The following is a 26875-nucleotide window of genomic DNA, read 5'->3' on the forward strand; positions in this document are numbered from 1 at the left end:
GCATGTCATTCTAAATGAACTTGGCACAAACATCACTTAATATTTTGAACCTGTCTATAAGCATTTCTTATTTAACTATAATATTCATGATAATATACAAATATCAAAGTATATATCTGCCTCAACAAAATCCATCATCTTGCTAAGTGGCATGCAATAAGAATCGAAATGGTTTAAGATCATTTGGAATATTTCAAACTGTTCACCATATCAACAGTCTTCACTGCAGAAGGTGCATAACTTCGTTACATACAGTCTTTGTTCTTAAAAGTCAGTACTGGCCCACCATACAAATAAAAAATGTCAACAAGCTAATGTGCCAAGTTTTATTTCTCCCAGATTGATATGAAATGTAACGTTTTACAATTATTCTGGAAAATAATTCATTTTTTTTTTCTGTAACAGCACACTGTATCAGTTTAAAATCAAAAGACCGCAAGATGATTCACCCCACGTCAGCCCTACCCGAGTCGAACCTGTAAACATTACTTAAAGTTCATCAGCTGTTAACTGTGTTGTTTGTTGTTTTTTTTTTTATTTATTTAATAAAGTGTTTGAAATAGTTAAAATACACTGACTAACCAATCAAATTAATCCATATAAGGGACTTGTTTTCTTCAAAAGACTGAAAAAAGAAGAGAAGAAAAAAAGACCGAGCGGTTAATATTTCACACACTGATGATCTCAATGACAGCGTCATCGGCTGACGGCCAGCTGCATCATCTCTTATGTGCCTTCATATGAGCTTTACATAAATGCTTGAACCGAATACACAACTGCAAAATGCGTTAAATATATACTAAATACCCCAAAATGAACCCTTAACGATTAAAAAAATTGTTAAAAGCATAGAATTACCTGAAAAATATAGAACGCAGCTCCCTGTCAAACCCTCCGGAAATGCTTCGATTGATGGGAACAAGGGAAGTAAGCGACGTTCAGTACGGAGCAGAACTTAATTCAATCGAGGCTGAGGTGTGATAATGGAGAAATCCTGCCAGTAATTAAAGTGGCGCTCTACAGTTTCGTATTTTGCATTAGAATTGTAAAGAAAAAGAATTTCCCCGGCTTTCCTCACTGGTTGTACCGGCTATTTAAAAAAGACCTTTTATATCTTAGGTATAATTCAAAGAACCTTTAATTCCCTTTATTTTCATTTTTGATTAGTGGGTGTACTATGGATTATAGAGCCCACAGCTTAGCCTTATTTCAGATGTGCATCTTCCAAATAAGTGCTAGCTCTACTTTGTCATTTTCACTTCCTGAAACACAGCTGTAAATTGTATTAAATAACTTTTTTTACATTTTATATATTTGGTAATTCATTCATTGCACTTTCAGAAACTGGTATTGTGTAGTCTGGCAAAATTCATTTTCCCTATTTTAATAGCTGCTATGGATAGTGTACTTTAAACTAATTCAGTTTGATTTTTAGCACAAGGGAGCAGTCAGTTTAGTTAGCAGCGTGCTTAGACCATGTACAATTTCCAAAAGTGCAATATCTAAACAAATATCATCCACATTACATTAATGTTGCATAAAGGTATGCCAAGATTTTCTCCACTGTGCATGTTTTAAATGCGAACAACTTCACCTTACACTCTCTCAAAAGAACATATTATTTTGTGAGCGCTCCCTAAATATTCATATATTCAGATATGCAAATATACTCGCTAAAACAATACATTCTCTCGGAAACAATCCCATAAACCATAAATTCTACTTCCTGCTTCCGCTTGAAACAAAATTCGAGTGGACACCTTTCAAATTTGAACAATAACAATTATTAATTGCTGCATCTTAGTTACAATTTTCTTTATTTATATATATTTAAAAATTATCAGACATACAGGTAATTATAACTGCTGACGCTTTGATTTATTTGACAGTTTATCTTAGCGCGCAGATTTAACAAACTAGTTTGTATAGACCATAGTCACTGGCAACTGCTACTAGAATTATATAGTCTGATACACAGTAGACCAGCAAGTTGTTCTCCACCCTTTTTTTTTTTTGTTTGACCGCCGCCAGTCAAACAAAAAAAAAAAAACGGTGGAGAACAACTTGCTGGTCTAGATACACAGGTGCAAGACGCGAGCGTGATGTTAAAAAAGACCCAATCATCTAAAGGAAAAAAAAATCATACAGAGTGACAACAATACCATATATTACCCCGATGACCCGTTCTGACATAGGACCCTCTTTATCTCTCATATATTATGATAGAGAGGGTCCTATGTCAGAACGGGTCATCGGGGTAATCTAAGGTATTGTTGTCACTCTGTATGATTTTTTTCCTTTAGATGATTGTTTTTTTTTTTTTAACTTCAAGCTCGCGTCGAGCACCTGTGGTCTGATAATACAAACCCGTTTGTTTGTACCCCCCTACCGATTTAAATAATGGAAACCTTTAATGTGATACAAAGTGCAAGGAACTTAGTCAATTCTTTCATTGATTTATAGTTTCTAACTTGGGGGGGGGGGCACCAGACAGATGCCCCCCCCCCCCCCAGGCCAAAGAAGTGGAAATTGTTTATGTGTTGTCGTTTCCCACAATGATGTGTTGTCTGTGTTATTTTTATAAAAAGATTTTGGAAATGAAATATTTTTAAATTAAAAAATTTGTTGGGGTATTTCTAAAAAGTCCTTGTGTATCTATAGGGAAGTTCATCCGAGAATGGTTTCTATCCCCTCTGAGTTCCTTCCCTACTTCGTACAAGTTGACCTTTGCTAGGGGTCGCCGTATGTCCCATGTGTGTTTATATGGTATGATTGCTATATATGTGTTTATGTTGGGACAGCAAATTATTGGTCAAATTCCAGTACCCAGTTGTCCTATCTTTTCCTATGAGTAATGATCTCAATAGGAGATTGTGGCAATTTTGAATTTTGGCAAGTCAGCAATATACTGTTATATAAATTAAAACCCTAGTGGTTTATATGTGTTTTTGTGTTCGCTCTTGCTTTTTTATCATGAGATTAACTGTGCTCGATGTGGGGTCCATACTTTTTTTATTAATTGTACTTCTCCCATCTCGAGCAGGTTATCTTTAATTTATTTAGTTGCCAAACACAGCCAGTGTTGGGTAATGTTACAGTTAGATATTTATACGAACCGGGCGAACTTGAGGGTGGCAAACGAAGAGCGACTGATCCCATTTGGAGTGTTACCACACGCAAAATATCCGCCGTGACAAGATCCACTGGCAGACCAGCAATCTACAGATTAGATTCAACTGCTCCTCAACGCGGATTTACCCGTGAGCAGCTTCAGGTGATTCCCGATGATACACAGTTGCCGCCTAAATCGCTAAAGTGATTACGATCACTAAAGTGATTCCGTTAGCGTAGCTGCGCCTCTGCGTCTATTACATTCAAAACAGGTCAACATAATATTTTCGCGTGTGTGGCCAAGGGTGCTATTCTTTCTGTCTACCGTGAATTGTCTTGGGTCATTTTTCGGATATTTCCACAGCATTATACAATTACAGCTCGCGCAGTGATTATTCTGCTGTTGTTTCAACGCAACAACGTATTCAGCATCAAGATCAAACTTTCGATTATTCTTTTTTTCGCTGTGTTTGTAATCGGTTAATTTTTTTCTTATCGTGTTAATCATCGCTGACTCGTCGACGACCGATGTCGTTGACGTATCTAACACAATTCTCCCTAGCTGAGACATTTTTCGTACTCGCGACACTGCCAGGTAAACTAAATTGGACCACTCGATGCGATCATCAATGATCCAAACTTTTGTGTGTTCGATTGTTAATCCCTGCGCGGAGTGTATCGTCATAGCGTATCCTAGCATCCACGGAGATTTATCAGCGGCAAGTGCAGCGTCGACAACATCAATATCGACCAGCACAATATCGTTTAACACTAACTGTTGTCGCTCGGATTTCCCTGGTATGACCACATCAATATTTTGCTGTCGTGTATCCGTTGGTCTATAACACAACGGTACCGGCATCATGGAAAACTTTTCTCGATGCAACTGAAACAATCGCTGCTGAAGTGCGTCCCTGACCGCTTTTCTACTCGCCACCACAATATCATTTGGAGTCCACGTCGCCAGGAAGTCTTTCACGGATGTCTTAGGAATTATCTTACGCATACAGTAACATTGGGTTTTATTATTCTGTAGCCGGATCAGCTTCTTAAACTTCTTTAGTCGGTCATCAATCGCTCTGATGTCATCGTCGATCTCTTCGTAATAGTCAACAAAATTTTTTAGCCAGTCATGCGGAGATTCGCCAACAAACGGCAGTGGCTGTCCGTGATCGCCGCACATTATCACCGCGGTATTCTTCGTCAACAACCACTCAAGAAACCGCTTTAACGTATCCAGCGGCACCGTGGCTACCTCATCCCATAACACCTTCTCAGGAACATACTTTGTGCCCATTCGCTCAGGAGTCCACGTGCCTCCACTGTACTTGAAGAAACTGTGATACGTACACGCGTTAACGCCACATTGCTTTATTTCCCTGGCAAGTCGGTGTGTGGGAGTTAGCACAGTCATATCAAAGTTTCGAAACTGACTAATTGCCCTGGTTGTTTTGACGCAGCCGCCTGGACCGCTCAAATACACAGTTCTGTGTCTGACAATAGGATCGTGCACGGTAGGTAGCGATGGTATTGTCGTCGATGGTGTCATCAATTCAACATAACTGTCTTTGATTTCGACATCGGCCGATTCACAGTATTCGTGTAACCGTTCCTGTTTCACGCGCCAGCAACCCCATTCCGCCGACTCTCCGATGATGCTCTTTACCAGCGGCAGATGCTCCCGTGATATATAAAATGAATCCGTGCCAACTCTCACTCCGGTCCGGGAAAATCTGTTTACCATCGACAGCAGATTTACAGTAACATAAGCCAACATCGACGATCTCAAATGGGTATATTGACGCGATTCCCCGTCGAGGTAACTAACAATTGTGCCCAGTTTTTCCCCGTTTGACAATAACGCATCTTCGCGGTGGCAAAACACATCTCTGGCGGCGGCATCAGCTATTATAAAATTCAGTTCGGCCCCATCAAGGATTAATCTGCTGTGATGTATTTTATGATCAAATGCTGCGCCCTGGGTAAACTTTCCTATTAGTCTTCGTCCAAGGTCCTTCGCCTCGCTCTCCCACGCAGCTATGTGTTTGCCAACCATTTCCGGGGGCAATTTATACAGGACATCTTTCTTGATTATTGGTGTTGGTAACCAAACTTGAGTTTGTTTCCGATAACATATAATTGCTTCGCCGACAGTCAACGATGTTAGTATTCCGCTGTCAAGCATGTATCGCAACAACATAATAGGTGCCCACGCTTTCTCGGCGAGATGTTTCCCAATCCACACATAATTGATCGGATGCAGCCCTGTATCAAATCGAAACGAGGTCACCTTGGCGAATCCAGTCAAGTCAAATTCTGGCAGCGGCCCATCTATGGATACTCTTGTCATCAACGCGGTGGGATGGCCAAATCTGTTAAAGTATTCATTACACTCTCCGTATCCAAGAAAACTCCCTGGGTAACACGTGGCCATATCTACGGATATCATGTCACGGTAATCATACCTGGTATTCCACAGTCCGCCGTGACCGTATTCAACACAACTCAGCTTGACATCCTCGAGGAATCTCTCACTGGTTGGTTTCCACGCGTTTCTATCTCTGGCTATGTGCGCGGCAACACTGGGCACAGTAAAACAGCGCTCCAGTAACTGATTTATCGAGTCAACTGGAACTGAATAATTTTCTGCGAGTTTTTTCATGCAACGCTGCAACGACGCTGGTCTGTACACTTCTCCGTTTGGTCTCACAAATTGATCATACTCGGAGTCTTCGTTGCTGCGAAACAACCACACCGACACAGGATCTGTTTTACTTGTTTCAGCGATGTGATCAAATATGTTTCCATCGTAGACGCGCACAACACGATCCCGGGGAAATATCCTAACTGACTCTGTCCAGGCGTGACTGTTGTGATCAATAATTTAAATCCGGGATCCGCGACGGTTGTATTTTGATTTGTATAGTTGCTCTCCTGTCAACGACTTCACGGTTATTGGAAATTTTAGTGATGTTTCTAACGCAGCAACATCAGCTATTGTTGCCCCACCATCGCTGACTTTATCGGCCCACGCTGTTATCGCTGTTTTTCTTGCCGCGGTTAAACCGTTGCCTCGCATGGCGTTGCTGAAATGTTCCATTACTCGCTCAGCTACGCAGTTCAACGTGGAAGACATTCGCATCGGAGCGAGTTTACCAATTTCTGGTTTTTCCAGCGGATACAGTCCGTAAACGACCGCAGTTGCAGGATACGCTCTGTTATAATATGGACTATCACTTCAAACAAGCATACCCGGTCTGCTATCACGACTCAACAAAACAGTTTTACCGTTAGCAAGAACAGGATCGCGTTTGTCTCGCGTAATCCACGTATCTTCACCGTACTCGTTGACGACTCCGGTTATAAATTTTATTAATATCGTGTATCTGGCGCTGCCAAGATGATCAACGATCCTACTGGCGCGGTCATCGATCATCGTGCCGTCAATGACGTCGTCGCTGACCTCAAAGATATCATCGACGGAGAGATTGTTGATAATTTTATACGTCGAAAACACATAAGCCGTGTCATCATCACGAAATTCTTTTTTTGCCTGTTGGATGATCCTGTTTAGCTCGGTCGGCGTATTTCGTTGCGGATCGCTGGTTAATTTGTCAAGATCAAATCTTTTCCTGGTTGACCTCGTCGATGGCAACCTATCAAAGTCATTCATATATAACAATAGGGCAAATTATGTTTAATTAAAAAAACATCATATATATATGCCTGAAAACTATTGTGCGTGGAAAATCATGGGAACCAAAGAGCAGTGCCAGCGTAAATGTGTCGGCGTGTATTGTTTTTCACATAATCAAAATTTCAAGCGAGGATCCAACGGTGGAGTTATTTGCGCCGTATGCAACGTTGCAGTGGGTGGCAAAACAAAGTTATGTTTGGGATGCGGCGGTAAACGATTTCGTGAGCTAGCCAGATATTATCTGCGCAAATACAACCGCGTATGCACGGAACAGGAGTACATCAATGATCACCCGATACACTATTTAAACAAACAAATGCCATCTAGTATAGACAAATGGAGTTCAGAAGACACCCAATCTACGATTGCTACGAATCCTCCACAGACGGAACGGTTAGACACTGCAGATTGAAAAAACCACTCGGGAATATCAAAAAACACGGTTATAAACAAGTTAAAGTCTATAAATCTGGCGAGAAAAAAACTTATCTTGTTCACAGGTTTATTTTCGAGTGCCATCACGGTCCGATCAAGCAGGGATTAGTTATTGATCACATTAACCGAGACAAACTAGATAATCGCTTAACGAATCTAAGAGCAGTTACCCAAAGCAAAAACCTCCGTAACACAACAAGAGTTGCTCAAAAGCTTCCTCCGAGGCCAGTCATTGCCGTAATGGACTCAGATGAGATAGAATTTCCCTCAATAACTTCTGCTGCTAAATATTTTGATATAAATAAAGGATCAATACATCGAAACATTAATCTCGAGACAAAAACGGTCTACTCGAAGAAATACGATAAACTCATATCATTCTATGAGCCCGATCAGCCTTAGCATTATGTTAAAGAAATAAATCAGCTATAGATATATGGACGAGACAACAGTTGCAACACTTATCAATGAAATCAACGCAGTGAAAAAGTATACCACATCAAGTGAGATCTTCAACGCGGATTGGTTGCAGGATCAGTACGATGCCATCTCGGAATCTCGCGCACAAGGCTACAAAACTCACAAGCGCGAGTACAGAACAGCAAAGATGCTCGATAACGAACTCAGGTACAACATTATCTGCCAGCATCGGGATCAAATCAAAGTCTTCGTACCAATAGCTCGCGTGCTGAAAAAAATCCTTGACGACATCGGAAAAATATTTGAGCAGGAGAAACTGTCAAAGACGCTCTCTGATAAACTCGATAAATTACTCATCAACGAATAATAATTGTTGAAAACAATTCTCGGAAATGATTCCTCGAAATAATTTCTCGGCAACAATTACGATAACAATTATTTTGTGTGTTTTTGCTGCGTTTTGACAAAAAAAATTTACAGCGACATTTTTTTTACGCCGCTGAAAATCAAGTAATTATTTTTACCGCAGTAATTTTTATTCGCTGTTACATATAAGAAAAACACCTTAGATCCGGAGCAGGTCAAACAAATTCAGCTTCAACGCGGCGTTGTGCCAATAGCTGTCATCGCCAAGCAGTTTCACGTCGGATACAACCGAATTTACGAGATATGGCGCCAACAAGACCCAGAGTCTATTCGGGTGAAGGTTACGACGAAACCAAACCAAACAGAGATAGCGTCGTTGATACGCCAGCGAGATTCAGCTGAACAGCGCTACAAGCAACTTGAAGAGAAAACAGCGCAGTTAACTGACTCTAATAACCAGCTCGTAAATGACTTGTTGGTGGCCCGCGGGGAATCAGCAAAGCTATCATCGCGGATAGCATTGTATGACATAAAGTGTCACGAATTGCTTGCGGCGCTAACACAGCTGAAAAAAAATAATACCGAACTCGTTGAGAGGGTTCGCAAGTTAAAACAACGACTAGCGAAGAAGAAGGAGAAAAAATCAAAATCTGAATCGCAGAGCGATTTCACGCAAAGCGATTCCACACAACGCGACGGCGATTGGAAGCAACAACTCAACGAAGTTTTCCGATGAGATATCAACAACATATCAGCGTCGTCATAATTCGCTCGAGGAATTTGAGCGCATCGACGCCGCCCTGAATTGCTCCGCGATTTCGACGTAATTTGGGTTCGCGGTAATCTGAAAATTCCCACACGCTACGGTAACTGTCAGCGAGGATTATCTCAAATACGCATTTTTTTTCGCACCCGTGTAGCACCAACGCGTCCTCGCGGACTAATTTAGCACCATCAAAGATTGACTTGTATTTGCGCGCCGGGACAATGATGAACAGCGATTTTTCGCCGCGGTATCCGTCGTAGAAGTAGCAAATTCTCATGCTATATCAAGGCAAACATATTTGTTTAAATGCTATATCATGGTATATTTTCCCCCGCAAGAACGTCCGTCAACTGCGCCAACGACAAGCACGAATGTGCGTAGTTCAAAATTTCATCGCTGAAGAACACGACGACGTCGCCGTGGCCGAAACGCGTTGCGTTTTGCAGCCGCGCGATATCATCGTGACGCAGCAGCATGCTATCGGTGCCGCCATCAGATATTCGTATTCGAGTGTCTTCGAGCCGGCGCGCGGTTTCATCATAGTTTCGTGCAAACGCAGCTCTGATTGCGTCGGCAAGTTCTCGTCGGTCAAGTATGGTTACCCGGACATGCTGATATGTCATCGCTATCGTATAGTGATTTATTTAATATAATTGATCACGACGTGACTGTCGTTAATTATTATCCCGGAGACGCTAGCGTTTCTTCCCGTCGGGGAATCATCGAAATCGCTTTCGGAATCACTCAGCGAATCATCACTGGAGTCGCTCTGTGTAAAATCGCTCTGCAATTCAAGTTCAGATTCGTAACCGGATTCGTAAATAGTTTCCCAATCTGAATTTGAATCACTGTCGGTGAAGTCGCTGTCGCTGCATGAAGACATTATATGTTACGCGCGCGATATCGCTAATTGAAAATCCTTTAGGATGAAAGTCTTAAGACTTTACCAGCAGGTTTATGCTGATCGTTTCCCCGCGCAGGTCCAACAGTCGCTGTTGTTGGTCAGTGACTTTAAAATTTATTCTTGTCAGCGTCGGGTTATGGCACCGAAGAAATACTGGATTGATTGGCTCCTGCACAATCAAAAACCCAGGCGGTTGTGTGGGTGTAAATGAATAAAGTATAAAACCCTGCCGGGCTTGATTTGATTCACCAACGTCTACGCTGTAACTGCCATCAATGACGTCACATACGAGATTGACCGCGACCACGTCGGTGATGTTCACAATTCCCGGAGAGATGTGCCTGCCATCACTGGATGTGCTGTTATCATATTTTAGGATGTTAGGCTCTGGTAGTGCTCGCTTATACGCGGCAAGAATATCTTCGAAGGATTGATCGATGAGATCAGAGAGTGATTTTTTCAATTCGGGTACTTTATATCCGGGAAATTTGTAATTTGGTAAATTATCTCTTGATCCCGGAAAAAACGAATAAAATCTATCCTTCATGGGGGCATCAATTACCGCCTGAATCATCCGCTGGTTAAAATATTCCATATCGTCGACTAGTTGATTTAATGCTTCAGTGTACTTGACGATTTCGTTGCGTGAACCGGATGGGTTGGAAATGTGTTCCTGAAACAACTGTTGTAGGTGTTTTAGATATATTTCAAAATATTGATTCATTTCGCGGATACCATATCCATACTGAAGAATATTAATAGCGCGGAAAAGTTTCCCCCAATACGTCGTCGTCGGCGAATCAACATTGGGTTCCTCCTCCGTACTAAAATTCCACCTGGGACCAAGAGGCCTGGCACCCGCCTTCTCGATATACTGAGCCTTCGAATTTGGATTTCTCATATCAGATAACAATTCAGGGTACGGGGGCGACGGGGACACATCGCGGTATGATTTTTTGTCGGAAAGATAATCTGATTTTACAGGTTCTGGTGGACGCGGTTTCACATCAGGAGCGTCCGCTGGCCACCCTAGCACGGTTCTGATTGAACTGTTGTATATATCAACGGCGTGACCCGGCGCTGAGATTTCGATGATCGTTGACAGCGTTGGCTCGTGTGCTGACACACTAATCTTTGCTTCGCTTCCAGTCATACGTTTCATTTGACGCTGTATTTCACTGTTGATTTCTTCTATCTGATAACTTCCAGTGGGAAGTGTAATAGTATTCCAATCCGGGGTTCCAGCGGCGTCATTCTGATATGAAAATACAAATGAGTTATTCGGCGATTGTCTGTGAAATGATGTCGACCTAATGTTGGGCCAACTGTGATATACTCGCAACTGTGCCAGCGCGATTTCGGTAACTGGAATTGCAGTTGGAAAATTAATTCCGAATTCGGGTTACGTCGACGATATTGATATCATTGTTGTCCTTGACGGAGTTGTATTTGCGGCTATGTCGAGCAGTGCTTGACGTTCCATTGTTATTATTGTAGTTGGTTTTCAAATGAAAACAATAGTCGCTGTAGCACGCAGACATCAGCGCGAACTCGGAATCTGATATGTTATTGTCGTCGACGCTGGATGATATCAACGAGGACAGCCTTGAGTAAGCACTGCTGGCCGCGTTGGACAGTTGTTGGTGCTCGTGTAGTTTTGTCGTCGCGCACGAGGATATTTTTTTCGCGATGATATTAGCGACTCCTGCCGCGGTCGTCGATGCTGAAATTGCGATCGGAATTGCTACGGCGGCGGTTACCGGAGTCAGCGCAGATAGTATAACACCCGCGGATGCAACCACAGCGGATACCGAATACACTGCGATGTCCAGCACTGTTATGCGGCGTCGATATTTTTTTATTTTTGTTGCGCATCTGTCAATGGTAGCTTTCAGCGTTAATTGCCACTCACGTACCTGATTGTATCGATATTGTTGAGCATCTGGTGTCATCGACGCTATTTAAAATCGCTGGCGATTTTCAATTACGCGGTAACCAATTGAGGAGTTGTTGCAACAAATTCCAAACACCACCAGTAGGATGTTGCAGTTAAACTATCGTCCTCGGCTTCAAGCATAAATGTTTCCTCAGTTCCGCTGTTTAGTATTACAGTGCAAACCCCGGAATACTTATCAGTGGAGTGTCTCCAAGGATATGTTGTGAAGATTTCAAACTTAGCAGCGGAAAACACAGACAACCTGTAAACGCCGGTGGCTGTTGCTGTGTATTTGATAGTGTTATTTTGTCGGGACCATGTTGCGAACCCGGATGATACCGTGAATACGATGTTGGTGATATGCCCGGGAGTAACTGTAACGGGGACTTTAATTAGATTGGTTTTGTTAACGATGTCAGGAATTCCCGATACGATATCCTGCTGTGTTTGTTTGATCGTGTCGATGTTGGTTTTGATTTCGGAAAGCTTTATATCGACGACTGGAGGAGTCCCAAAGAACTTATCCACGGTATCATTAGTTCGTCTAGCGTTTCTCTGTACTCCTTTAAACGCGGTTATGTGAACATCATACTCTGCCCGCAGCGTATTTAGTTTACCGTTGACGATGTCCACGTATTGTTTGTTTAACCCATCCTGGTCGGATTCGGGATTCGCTAACGAGGTTATTTTGTTGCCGCTCATGTCAAGTCCGCCGGTCATTACGTCGCCGGATTTTTATACGCTGTCGCGGACTAGCGGAATAACGGCGCTATACTGCATGTCGACGTATTGTTTGTTTGCGGCATCTTCGGGACCTATTGGATCCGCTAACACAGTTATTTTTGTTGTTGTTCATGCTGAGTTCGCCGGTCATTATGTCGCCGGATTTTGATACACGCGTCGCTGCAACTCTTCGTGCGTCCTCTCGGAGAGCTGCAATTGATACCAGCGAATCTCTGATTTTGCCGTTGTCAGCAAATACAGCAAGGTTATTTGGGGCGGCTCCAGAAACTTTGATAATTATGTTGCCCAGTTTAACATTACTGGTTTTTAGTTTCCCGTGTGTGTCCTGAAAAATAACAACCTCATCTGGTTCAACTCCGGCCAGATTTAAAAGATTATCAACGTCATCTTTGGTCGCATACTTCGATAAATCGACGTCGCCGTGGTGCTGTTTGGTTCTGCTTGATCTTCAGTAAATGTCAACCATTATTTGTTACCGCAGTTTTCAAATGTGGTGTATTCGTGCACGACTTTGTGAGGAGGCATTGATGGGTTTTTTGATATCGCATCAAGGACGTTTAGCACCTGCTGTCCACAGATGGGCGGATCCGTCATCATTTGGGTTGGCAGCGTTGACTGCCAGACGGGAATTGGAAACCCTTGGACGTACCTGAGAAACTCAACTGGCGGTGCTAACCCGTACGAATCGAAATAGATGATTCCACGTGGATCGATCGCGTAAGCAACCCAGTGAGTTCCAGGACCTTCGCGGTTATCAAGGTTGATAATTCCTGTTTCGACGCGTTTTGGTCGTGCTGGTAACTCATCTCGCATAAATACGCCACGGAATTTTTTTATGCGCAGTTGCTTGACAGCGTCGAGTAAATCAAAAGTTGGACGCGGGAAGCGTTTTTAAAACCGCTTTGGGTACCATGACGCGGGAGTTCCTGGGATTCTGAGACCGCGGCCTGTTTTTTATAACCTGACCCTTGCGACATTGCCCTCAGAGCTTGTAGTGCTACTACCTTAACTGGCTCAGGACCAACAGCTCTAGTTACCAGAGATTGAAGCGCTCTAGAAGTATGTGATGGTGTTATCCTAATTTGCGGCCTAAATTGATTAAGTGCTCTAGAAGCAAGCAATGGTCCCATTGCCAACAATGGTGCTATACGTGATATATTTCCACCTCGTTTGTTATATCCCTGTCCAAGTGCCTTTTTGAGACCGATTCCTGCTGCGGTTCCAACTGCTCCTAACGCTGCGGCGGCTAACGCTGGTGCTGCTGCTGCGGCAATTATTGGAATAAGTGGAAATATTCCACCGGATTTAATCATGTCACGGACAGCTGTGGCAGTAAAATCAAGTCTGATTCCGGTTCCTGATGCTCTTGCGCGATTGATTTGATTAAGCTGTGTTTGAGTAACCGACAACTAATTTTGACCACCACTAAGTTGTGCGTGTTTAAATGTTATTGACGCTCCAGACGCTGATGCTTGCTTGGATTTTAGTTTGCTGATTTGACCAGGGGTCAGCGCGACGTTGGCGTGATGATATGACATTTTATTTAACAGGGGTTGGTCTAATTGAAATTTACAGGTTTTCCACTGGCGCATCAAGAACCCTCATTCGGCCGCCAGTACCCTCGAGCAACATTGCTTTATCGGAAAGTATAACCGCGATGGCTCTTTAATTAGCTATAGCTCCTGCGTCTCTATTCACGGCAGCCTTGAAGTAAATATCAACGACAGACTGTCTGGATAGATCAAGATGCTCCAGCGAGAAGTAATAGATTGGATAATGAGATATAAAATCCAATTGTGATATTTGCAAACCAGTGTCGATATTTAGATCACGTGCTAAATACTTTGTCAATCGGTGATATGCACGTGCAACATGATTGTTAGCGAAATTTAATTGTATATTTTCAGCTGGTTCTTGATGACCGTTTATTCTCAGAGAAACGTCAGTAACGCCAAGTTGATCAAATATCATGTGTGATCGTGTTTGTGAGTTTAATCGTGTAACATCCTGAAAAGCAATAAAAATATGCCGCGGCGCTGAAACCCCCTGCTGTGTTGCTATATTCCACGTAAACAAACCATTGACGTTACTTTGAATACTATCTGTGGTTGTTGTGAGCCACTGTATCAGCGTTTTACCGCCCTGATCCATGAAGGAAAGCAGTCGCTGTTCTTGGGCAAGTGCAGGGGACAATACTGGCATCCACAGTGACAGTTTTGTTATTTCTACGCTACCATTATCACCAGCGCCAGCACCAGCTTCTCGCCATAGCGCATCACTGTTGTCGCCTTTTCTAACAAGCACGACTGTATGCTTTGCCCCGAAAATTACCTTTCTGACGCCCCGGCAAAATCCAAAGATGTGAGACAGCGGGATTGCACACGAAAAATTTCTGCTATCACCTGTTAGCGACAATTTACGCGTCACAAACCCCAGGTTATATTCAGGGTTGTGGCTTTGTATCACCGGAAAAGGCGCAGCTGGTTTTGCTATAGTTGTAGCTGTTGCATCGGCCACAACATCAGTATGAAGTAACTGCACATAACGAAATTGATTTGGATCAGGATGATTAGAAGTGTCCTTGGCAAACATCATTGATGGACCAGATGATCTTGTATAATCGTCAGAATATCTCGCTAGACCAATTATTGTTGTGGCAACATCGACATCCTTTTGAATTGATTCAATATTTTTTCCATCAATCATGTAGGTGGCACTATCAAACAGAGCCATAATTCCGTTGTTGACAAAACCGACTTTAATGTCGCGCCCGTAGTTTGTGCCGTCGGCTTTTATAATTTTTCCTTCTACCTCGATAAATGCTTCAGCGGGCAGGAAATATCTGCTGGTATCCTGAACCTGAAGTTCAATTCGCCCCGGCTTATTTGGTTCTCTTGCGTCATATGAATAATACTGATAATCACGTACCGACTCGTTCTTGGAGACTGGCGCATCTACGTCGAATGCGGTGTCAGACTCATATTTGTACATTTTATTGTAAAAGTTATCGTCTAAAACGAAGGCCGCTTCCCGCGACCAAACTCATATTTATTTGCTCAGGAATTTCGTTGACTAGCGCGGCCAGCCTTTGATTTGCGGCCTCGTTTATTACTTTGCTGACACTCGCTGGCATATCTGCGGTGGCTGGTAATGCTACCTTTGGAGGTTTTTTTCTGCGTACCAATCGTGCTAGTTTGTCCTTAATCCACGAGACTGCCTTGCCGGCGGCACTACCAGCGGCGCTAAGAGCGCTATCTTTAACAGCATCAAAAGCTTTCATACCCAATTGTTTTACGAGCGGAATTGCTTTAGGTGCCGCTCCAGCAAAGAATCCCGTGACAGTATCACCGAAACCGTTTCCGTAAGTCATCCTGTATACGGGCAGTCGTGAATTTACTACGTGGACCATGACTGGTCTGCGCTCGGAATCGTGTACTAACATTTTATTTATTTGCTATTTCTCTAATCGTCGATAAGCTCACCAATAAGTTCGCGATAGATGGGCGCGTCCATGATGCCACTACGAAATAGTCGCTGACAGATATCAGCGGCTTCATTAATTATTTCTGGCGAGTTATTTCCGGCGCGTTTTCCTCCGATGAGAACCTCCAACCGTGACACATCGTTGATAACGCTATCAGGGCAGGTAATGTGACCACCAAGACCACTACCTGTAGCTTCAAAGAGGCCAAGATCTTCGAGAACATCAGAATTTTCTGGACGCTTCTCTGGTGGCGGCGAATAGGGAGGCGGAGGTCCTTGTCGTCCACTTTTGTCAAGTTTCTTTATTGCGCCTATAAGTGCTGAGCATTTCGGATCGCTAGATTTAACCGTTTTCTTGTCGTAGTACAGACGATAAACCCATTTAACAAAATTGTCATCATTTGTGTACTTATATTTATCGGCTAAAAATTTTCCTTTGTTGTATAAACCCGCTAAAATCAATTCAGGCAATTTTTCTTCTGGAGTGTTTTTAAGTAATTTAATAAAATCAGGATTAAATTTTGCAGTTAGTTCAACAGTTTCCTTTTCTGGTTTGGGTGCAGCAGCTTCGGCGACTTCAGCGACGGGCGGAAGTTGAGCTTTAACTATTTCAGCCAGAAGATCTTTTAAAGACTTTTTTGTTTGTTTGGCCCGCTTTGCAATCTTTTCAGTCCGCTCAGCAGTTTGTTTTAGCACTGGAAGAATACCCGGTTTTGTTATATCTGTTGGATCTCCAAGTAAAGCTTCCTTGGTGACCACCGCAGCCCTTTCAGTAGCTGATGTGACGGGTTTAAATAATTCTTCTGTACCTGTTGCAAATTCAACCTGTGCTAGCTGCCGCGCTTGTAATTTTTCTCTGACACTATCTCGCACAGGAATAAATTTTTTGATTGCTTCTAGTCGCTCTCGAGCTAGTTTAGCAGAATATGATTCTCCGATGTTGGCCATTATTGTTAACCCGAATTTTTAATTCTTTAGTTAACAATTTGTGAGCAGCAGGGAGGGCCAAATCCACAATGGTTTTCATGGGCAACCGCAGCGCAATAATGTGTCAACCGCGCTGACTATCCCGTGAAACCCGTTATTTTAACACGCAGACATCTCTATTGTCGATGCTGAATGAGGAAGGGTTTGTATCCGTAAATGCGGGATACTGTTGTAAATTGATTGGTGGAACTGGTTGTTTGGTCTAAAAAACCTTGTGAGATTCGCCCTCCCTGCTGCTGACGGACATGCTCAGATCCATTTCCAGTTTCTGGACAAGTCCATTTTCAGCATAGTGGTGTATCACGACTACAGATGTACATGCATAAGTCGTCTAATTCCAATATTTACAATGTCATTTTTTAATTAATTTGACTTTATTTTCTCTTTTTTTTGTGAATATTTGATATTGTACTTACATTGCTAAATTTTTTGTTCAGTTATATGTCTTAGCGTATGATTACTTCGTAAGTAAGAAGTTTAGCTTGCTTATTCACATACTACTAGTCTGACAATACAAACCCGTTTGTTTTTACCCCCCTACCAATTTAAACAATGGAAACGTTTAATATGATAAAAAGTGCAAGGAACTTAGTCAATTCATTCATTGATTTATAGTTTCTAACCTGACTGAATAGGGTGGCTCTAACACCGTCATCTTATGCATGTTTGATGCTTAAAGGAAGTTTTAAGTGCAATAGACGGACATGCTCAGATCCATTTCTAGTTTCTGGACAAATCCATTTTCAGCAAAGGGGTGTATCACACCTGCTTATGTACATACACAAGTCGTCTGCTTCTGATATTTACAATGTCGAATCAAGCAGAGGAAAATAATGACAACTACACATTTGCTTTTCATGTGGATTTAACAAGCGGTTTAATTTCTATGTTCATATATGCAAAGGGATATAATTACAAACTCTCAACGTTATGTAATTTACGGAATTATCTGGCAGTTGTCGAACAGGATGAACTACGTCATTATGTTGTCTAATGGAAATAAACTAGCCTATAGTGTACGCAATATGGCGCCATGTTATTATGTAAAGCCCATTAAGCATGAAATGGGGCAGGGGATGCCAGCATTAGTGCCATTCTGGTCACAGTCAGGTTAGAAATTATAAATCAGTGATTTAGTTCACTTAGTTCTGTGCACTTTTCATCACATAAAACGTTCTCATTTTTTAAATGTCTGCGGCGGTTCGAGTCTAGGATTCAGCCAATGTGGGTATGTGAGAAAGCTTGCCAGTAGCTTCTCGTGGGTCGGTGGTTCTTTCCGGTGTTTTCCCGGGTTCTTCCTCCACCATTAATACTGGCCGCCATGTATAGCCTATCGTGTGCTGAAAAATGGCGTTAAACCCCACAACAACAACAACAACAACAACATTTTTTAAATTGGTGGGGGGGTTACAAACAAATGGGGATGTAGAGTCAGACTAAAGTATTATTAGAACTGCTAGCATGAAAAATATACTAGAAAGTATTTTATTAGTTATATTCATTTGGTAAGCATTGACGTGTTTGTACCCCAAGATAGTAGTTTGTTTTCTGAAGTGTTTTATGATTAACTTCATTTTGATTACACTTGATATAGAGTGAAAAGGTCATATAATTTCATGTTTATGTCATTGTTATTTTCATTTTAGAAAGACAGTTAATTCTTTTAAAGGGGCACTGAGTGGTCTAAAGTGCTCTCCATTTCGGATTACTGCCATCTCACCTCTGTCTGCGTGACTTCGAATCTAGGATTCGGCTAACATGGGTATGTGAGAAAGCTTGCCAGTAGCTTCTCTTGGGTTGGTGGTTCTTCCCGGGATTTTCCCAGGTTCTTTCTCCACCATTAATACTGGCCGCCATGCATAGCCTATCATGTGCTGAAATATGGCATTAAACCCCACAACAACAACACCTTCTTTTAAATAGTTGATATTCATTGTATATTTTACATAGCTGCTGCATACTTGCCAGAGTATCAAGGATTATTTTCATTGCATGCGATTCAAATTTGAAGCAACTCTGTGGTATTCTGAATCTTCCCAACTTATTCTGGTTGTGTATTCCTGGTGCACAATTGGTTGTAGATATCACCAATTTTAAATCCAAAGTGTTAAACATTATCCGAGCCCAAAAACCTGACCTGTTGATTCTTTTCATAGGTTCCAATGATGTTGGAAAAGATGTTAACATATTTACAAGGTATATTTACTTGTCAGTTTTACAGTAAAAAAAATATGTTATTATTTGTGCCCAATGTTTGCAGCAGCACTATTATAAATTTGTATTGTATATTTAATTTATTATATTGATCTTACAGAGTAGAACTGGCTAGTGATGAATTCCAAATAATCTCTCTAATTAGAATAAGACCATCATAATTTTCAAGAATATTTTTGCATGTCTATTTGTAGATGATAAAACTGAATCTGTTCACTCATACAAAAACAAAATCATGTGCCCACTGATTATGTATTTGATTCAAGTTTGTCCAAATTGAATGTGCATGTGTTCATTAATACATACATTGTGTGTGTGTGTGTGGATTATTACAGACTATTGGAACCTGGGTAAATGCAGTTTAAGTTTACATACTTTGTTAAAGTTGTTACTGTTTAATATTATTGTTTTTCTTGTCTTTTCCCTTTTAACATGTGATATTTTTACTTGAGCGGGAAAATAATCATCAGTGATGCTATTGTTGGCTGATAGTAATGTACTGATATCTGTACATCTATTTTGCTACGTTATGATTACTAAGTCATCTGAGAATTATTAACTGTTCGCGATTATGTACTGAACATAGATTGAGAATGGCCTATTCATTTCTGTATGTGGAAAACTGACATTGCCAGCAATATGAATCTATCTTATACTTTTTACATAAACTGCATATTTGCAAAATGGTAATAATAATGGAAATTACATTTTTATGCATCTTTATTTCACAATAATTTTTTTATATTAGAGTAAATATTCTTCACCAGATTCCACCCCTTACAGCCCATGTGTGCAGCCATCATTACAATATTGTTCGCATATTTTTTTTTCTTGTGAAAGACGTGTACTTAATTTTTGTTCCGACAAATGTTCCCGGACTTGAAAATCGCTTCCAAATTTTCCTGTGGAAGAACCAAAAGTGCTGCAGCAACAGTGACAGTGAAAGAATATTTTCTCTGGTGAGGAAAAATAAGACAGACTTTAGGGACTTCTTAGCTGCAGAACATTTGTCAGCAATTTTAGTCACCAAGATCAACCAGCAGGCAAGAAGTTTGAACTGTTTAGAAAACAAATTTACGATCAAGCAGTTGAGGAAGTTCAAGTCTGCCACAGTATCATGTCCTGATAAATAAATATTTCTGCAAATATGTAGTGTTTTAGTTTTATATTGTGATCTTGATATAGTGTAGTATTGACGGTCAGAGCGGATGGAGTTATTGTCATGGTATTTTTCATTAATTCATGTCCAAATTCATGACTTTTTATCCCTGTTTTCACTAATTGTGAGCCTGGAAGGTTGGCAGCTATGCATGTTCTGGGTTACTTACCATGAATTTCTTTATGTTTAAGTTGTGAAAATCTGACTATTGGTGAATGATACCCCCCCCCCATTATGTACCCAGTTTTTTAGTCACTGTTACGTTTTTAAGGCCATCTTGATTATCGTATGAGTAATTCGTGGAGAACAATTGAATGTTCAGAATATATTTTGTTTTCCACTTCTTTATATACTGTTCTCTGGAACATACATGATATTTAAGGTTTAGTAGCAATGAAAATAATTACTTATTTAAACATTTTAATTTTTTATATTTTATCACTTTTGCAGGAAGAGTTTTCTTTTCATTCCATTGAAGAATGGGAACAAGCTTTACCTTTAGGTCAGTTATCAAAAATAACTACTGATCTGCATTTATGTCCAGTGCCATTGGCGAGATATTACAATAATTGTCATTAGAAATGTGCCTTGAAATTAACAGATACATGTTTTTGGTCACTGATATGACCTAGCTTCCATGATCCATATTTTATGGTGTTTTTAACTTGGAAATATGTGATATGAAGTTGTATTGGTTGCATTTTCAAGCATAGGTTCACAGGTATTGTTTTTCCCTTGAGTACTATATCAGCTCTTTTGGGTCCTTCGGTTATGGCAGTCATCACCACTTTTGAACGAGGAAAACTTCTATTTTTTTTCCCCCTGAACATAACTACATCACCCTGTACATTTTTAAAATTAAATTATAAGATGTGCTGGTTACAGACACAATTCACGTTATTTCTCTGTCTATAGTGATCCAAACTGTATTTGCATTTATGAGATGAATATTTCAAAATGCCACCAGTGTCCATACACTATCTGAAGATCACAGCAAATACTTATGAATGCTATACAAATGCAGTGCTCAGAAATTTGAGTAGCAAACTGCAGAATTTATTTCAAAGATGCAGCTTCTATGAGAAAACTGGACAAAAGATGACAACATAGAAGTTATATCTCCCATGCCCAATTCTTTACTGCAGGAAGCCTCATTACATCCACCAGTCGCTAACAATATAATTGTGAAAGAAAATGTGATTTATCAGAAGTTACCATTGCAAAAACTGTGTTTACAACCAATTTTGGAAAAATCACATTAAGCCATTTGCATTGAACATAACATTATCGCTCACTTGATAAGAGTACCATTTCATGGATTCAAAAAATAAGCAGCTTAAACTGTTTGAGGATACTGCTATCAATGTGTCCACTTTTCCAAATTGTTCAGTGTAGAGGGGGACTTTTCATATTTACATTACTTAAAATAAAAGTGGACAGCAGTGAAGTACCTATTTATTATATATGAAATAATAATTGGAAGTTGAAGAAAATGCGTCAAATTTTGTTTTTGGAATTTTAGTTAATGCAACATTTTTAAACTCTGATAATCATGTATACAGTGTACATGAAATACCTTCTTATCATCCTATATTTGAAATTGTATTTGTACACATATAAGGATCCCTTGCTAAAATTATTATGTTAACCAAAAATTTCTGGATTTAGATAAGATTTATTTGTGATTGTGATAATATCTTCCTTATGTGTATAATATACAAGTTTTCAGGTTTTTAACACTCTAGCCATATTGAAGAGTAGAATAATCTTGTCACTGTTTAATAATAATAGCATCACATTTCCTTGTATGCCCATTTGATAGTTTTATTAATATTTGTTTTCTTTATTATTATTTTCCATACAAAGGTAGCCATAGTTATGGGATAGTTCAACACTAGTACATAGTATTATATTGTATTTCTAAATACAATACAGAAATAATATTGGCACAGAGAGAGAACAGGGGTGCTAAACTTTTGTCAAGAACAAGTTGACAATGGACAAGTAAATTAAAACGTTGACTTGTCTGTATAAATGACCCTCTTGTCTTTGTTTTCATAGTAAAACAAATAGTGAAGACAGGACTGTTAAAAAGTTTACTTTCATTAAGCTGCACCATATAAATGCATGCATTTGAGATCTGTGACAGCTAAAACACCGGATATTTCATTTTCTCTTAGTTTTGTACTTTTATTATTAGGGTCTACAACTTTAACAAGAATGCATTCCCGGTCTCTAACTGCTGCAGAATCAATAGTAGCATCTAAAAGGACAGATAAGAATTTAGCTCTGTATATTCTCGACTTTTTTCAGTAGGTCATCAGATTTACAGGTTTTTAACTTGTACCTCACAAAAACTTTATCGTCTGCAAAAGATTTTCTCAGCCTTGCTATAGTATATGCTGTGTTAAAAGATTCTTGTAAAGCTCAGTTTGGTTCACATTGTATTTATTGATCACTCTATCTAAATCACCCACAACATCTTTATCATATTTGACCTTTTCACTAAAACATTTTAATTGACATGTATTGTGCTCTGAACTTTTTGGTTGTGCATCTTTCCTTGTGATAACCTGTCCTGCAAACAATCCACTGGTTTTCATTGATATCAGGGCCATCTTTTACATGCATTACAAGCTGCAATTGTTCAATCTTTGTTGGCATCGTGCCACAGAAACCTCTGCAGCCAAGAATCTTTGAAGTTCCATTTCTTTATTTATCATATTCCATGTTAAAGTCAGGTTCAGTTCTTAGCTTTTTTTTTAATTGTAACATTTTATTCAACTTTTCTTCATCTTGCACAGGCTTTATAAGAAAACAATCCATCCAGATGCATTCTGTAGAGAAGCCATCATAGTCGCACATAAAATGGTTTAAGGAATCAATTGACTGGTTCAAAACAGCAGATTTCTTGGGGGAAACCATATCCTCCAGTCAGTGAAATTTGTTCTTGTGTAAAACAGCACTGTCTGCTTCCGTTGTTTGTATCTACAAAACCTGTGGCTGCTTTCAGCCCTAATCGATACATTTCAGTAAATAGACAATGCACTGGTTTTGTACATGCTGGTAAGAATGAATGACATTTGACCGAGTCATATCAGAGACTTATAAAAATGGTACTAGCAGCTGCCTCACTTGGCGCTTAGTATTAAGAGGTTAGTGTTAGGACTACTTGGCCTGGTGACAGGATAATGTGACTGGGTAGGGCATGATGCTACATATCTGTGGCATGATGCCTCAGTGCTTGACACCACTACAAACTGTCACACTGCAGATATTATAGTGATATGACTGAAAATTTGTTAATGATGAGTTAAAAATCTAAAACGCATACACACATACACTTAGTGTCTTTTCTTCATTTATTTTCATGATTGTTAACAGACACAACAATTGTGGTATTAATCAATAAAAAACTTAGTAGAGAGTCGGAAATCTTTTCATTTCTTTGATGTAATAAATTTGATAGCTGTTTCAGTTAAGAATATTTCCTTATATTGGACAGTTTGTTTGCCTTTTATATATTTTTTTTCTTACACCATTACTAATTCTAGAGTGACTGCAAGTCAATTCCTACTGGACATGATGACATAGTTAATGGTTCTCACTGCTCGGCTCCTTAAGCTGCAGGTAGTCTAAACAGTATTAATTTTTTTTCACCCCTCCTTTCATCATGGTATATAGTCAGTAATTCTTTTGTTAACCCCAAACTTTTATTTACATTTCTATCCCATCAATAAATGGGTCTTGATTTTGCTCTCTTTTATGATATCCACGTGAAATTGACCAGAGCTATTTGCGCTTCAAATATTGACCCACTGTTTCTTTTTCATATTATCAGCTGTCGTCTGTTGTATCGTTTTATAGTGAAACTCATCAAACGTCTTTATGTGATGAATATTTGTAAAACTTTATTTTCAATATTTGTATTTGAGCCGCTCTATTGATGTTAACACTGTTGAAAATTATTAATGTTTCCTAAATTCTTTTATGCTGTTCTTGTGGCTGGGAATACATAATAAAAGTTTCAAATGGCTATTATTGTTTTTCTCACCCATGCGACAGAAAAATCTAGCTGTTTTGCTAACCTTACTTTTCTTATCCCAGTCTAGTCATCTCAGTCAAGGTGTCCACGCGCTCAGAACTACTTTAAAAAAGAAACACTTGTTGTCTGCTGCTGTGCCTGACGTAGTTGTTCTAAAATCAAACAACACAATATATAACAAAAAAACATAGTAACTTATGTCAATCCATCTTTGAGAACACATCATAGAAAAACATTTTGAGAGAGAGACAAAGATACACATGCATAGGATTATATATTATGCTAGTTCGTTCCGCACAGCATAGTAAATTTTATCCCATATGCAGGCATTGCTCAGTACATTTTAAGGTCAGCGTTATTAAATGTAGTTCAAGCTACCTAACTAGTTTTAGATACTTCATGTGAAACAATATACTGTTTGCACCAATTAATGACGCTGACCTGAACATTTACTGTGCTACAGATGGGACAAAATTCTCATTGCTGTGTGACATGAACTATGACAGAAAACACTGATCTGTGCACACAGACTATAGACCTATACACTTCATAGCCTCCCAACTCTCTTAACAACTACGGAAAGCTTAGTAACAGCCAGAAATGTGTTATGTCAAACATGCTTTATTCTAATTTTGTTAAGCATATCCATTGTGCCCCAGTTGAATCAAAAATATACTTACAATATTTAATTACAAATATTGCACTTACCAGCCGGAAGGAATCATTTATCTATCAACACATAGCCTCTACTACTACAACAGAGGTGTGGGCCTAGTATCATTCCATTATTTACAACGTAATTTTCTAAATCGAATCTGATGAAAATAAAACATTCTTTTGTAATAAATACTAGCTATTTCTTGTTAATTTCGTATAACATCCATATACTAAATGTAATAATACTTCAATACTATGCAACGTTTTATGTTGTTGTTTTCTTTTATTTTGGCTCACGCATAACTACTGTGTACTTAAGATGACACGGTCACGCCACAGTCCTCATAAACATGTTTGTATTAATGCATCGCATGTAAATATTTGTGCATAAACTATATTGCAAAAGTGAAAAGTTCTTTTTTACTTTAAAGGAAATTATTAGGTGAGAAAAAGAATCTACGTTGGGCTATGGACTGAGACAAGGAAATCCCCCATCGGCAAGCCTCGTGGGGAGACAAATAATATAACCCCTTGACTGTGATTTCCTTGTCTCGGTCCAAACCCCAACGTAGATTCTATATGTCTCTTTCTCACTGTCTCCATATGTATGTCTTGTGCTCTCTCTGTATATCTGTCTATTTTGCTCTCTATCTCTTGCTCTCTCTCTTGTTCAACCCCTCTCTCCCTCTTGCTCTGTCACACTTACTCTTTCTATCCGTCTTCTCCCTCTATCACTTTGTCTTATGCTTTATCTGCCTTTCTTGCTTGATATCTCTCGTTCTGTCTCGCTCGCTATCTCACGCTCTCGTTTTCTCGCTTTCTGTCTCTCGTCCTCTTCGTCTCACTCGCTCATTCTCTGCACCTGTCTCAAACTGTCTCTCGTTCGCTGTCTTTCACTCGCTCTCTCTTGCTCTGTCTCATGCTTTCTTTCGCTCTGTCTCTCACACACACTGTCTCTCGCTCGCTCTGTATCTCTCACACTGTCTCTCTCTGCTCTTCTGTTATCTACATTTTGAGCGTCTGTGTACTGTATGCTTTGTCCTGTTAGTTCTAGTGTATGTGCACATTGGTTTTGTTTTTTTCTTTATCCGTATGACCCAGAAAAACATAGTTGACACCAACTCTTCACTAATTGTTTTGCACCTAGGTAAATACCAGTTCAGGCCTTCCAAGTGATAAGGTAAATACTAGTTCAGGCCTTCCAAGTGATAAGGTAAATACCAGTTCAGGACTTCCAAGTGATAAGGTAAATACCAGTTCAGGCCTTCCAAGTGATAAGGTAAATACCAGTTCAGGCCTTCCAAGTGATAAGGTGCGTAAACACTGCAAGCACGTACGTTCAGAAAATGACTATCATTCATCCCTCATTAGCGACTGCGACCCCCTCCCCGGGTCATATAAACGCGGGTCACTTTTCTGGCTGCATGGCGACAAAGAACAGTTTTCAATTCAACAGACGGGTAATCTCAAGGTCTAAGACCCTGTACACTAATGATTTACAAATCCTCCAATAAGTAATTATTTACATTTATTCAATAAAATAATTGTATTTGTTCATAACTAATATCGATACGATAAATATCCGATCAATAATGTAGTATATATATATATATATATATATATATATATATATATATATATATATATATATATATATATATATATATATATATATATATATATATATATATATATATATTAACAGATACAATAATTTTCTTGACAACATCGTATTTCAGGATTGGGAGTGTTGAAGATTTTAGCAGAAGACAATATTTAATGGTCATTACCTGTATGTTACATATTTTTCAATAGGAATCATCAACTGCAGATTAATTGAAATGTTATAAAACAAAAACTTTGCATACTGGTGTGAACACCACCAAGCAAGACTAGTACTTGACGTGTCATCGATACCAGGGATAAAACTAAGCTCCATATGATTAACTAT

General features: G+C 39.8%; 1 protein-coding gene and 1 long non-coding RNA gene across 2 annotated transcripts in view; one reads left to right on the forward strand and one right to left on the reverse strand.

The window, feature by feature from the left end:
* The window catches only part of LOC149783078 (transmembrane and coiled-coil domains protein 1-like), a 168031-nt gene extending 167062 nt beyond the window's left edge, over window positions 1-969 (reverse strand). The window contains exon 1 of the mRNA XM_089931296.1: window positions 859-969. The gene's annotated coding sequence lies outside the window, so the exon portion shown is untranslated. The remainder of the gene's footprint in view (window positions 1-858) is intronic.
* Window positions 970-1735: 766 nt separating this feature from the next.
* On the forward strand, window positions 1736-24438 carry LOC149783079 (uncharacterized). Its single transcript, XR_016413541.1, has 3 exons — window positions 1736-1852; window positions 18496-18611; window positions 20673-24438. It is a non-coding gene; the product is annotated as an uncharacterized LOC149783079 (long non-coding RNA).
* The last annotated feature ends 2437 nt before the right edge of the window (window positions 24439-26875 follow it).

The sequence above is a fragment of the Sinohyriopsis cumingii genome, chromosome 14, assembly GCF_028554795.1.
Source record: "Sinohyriopsis cumingii isolate HCF-2022 chromosome 14, ASM2855479v2, whole genome shotgun sequence".
NCBI classification, from domain to species: domain Eukaryota; kingdom Metazoa; phylum Mollusca; class Bivalvia; order Unionida; family Unionidae; genus Sinohyriopsis; species Sinohyriopsis cumingii.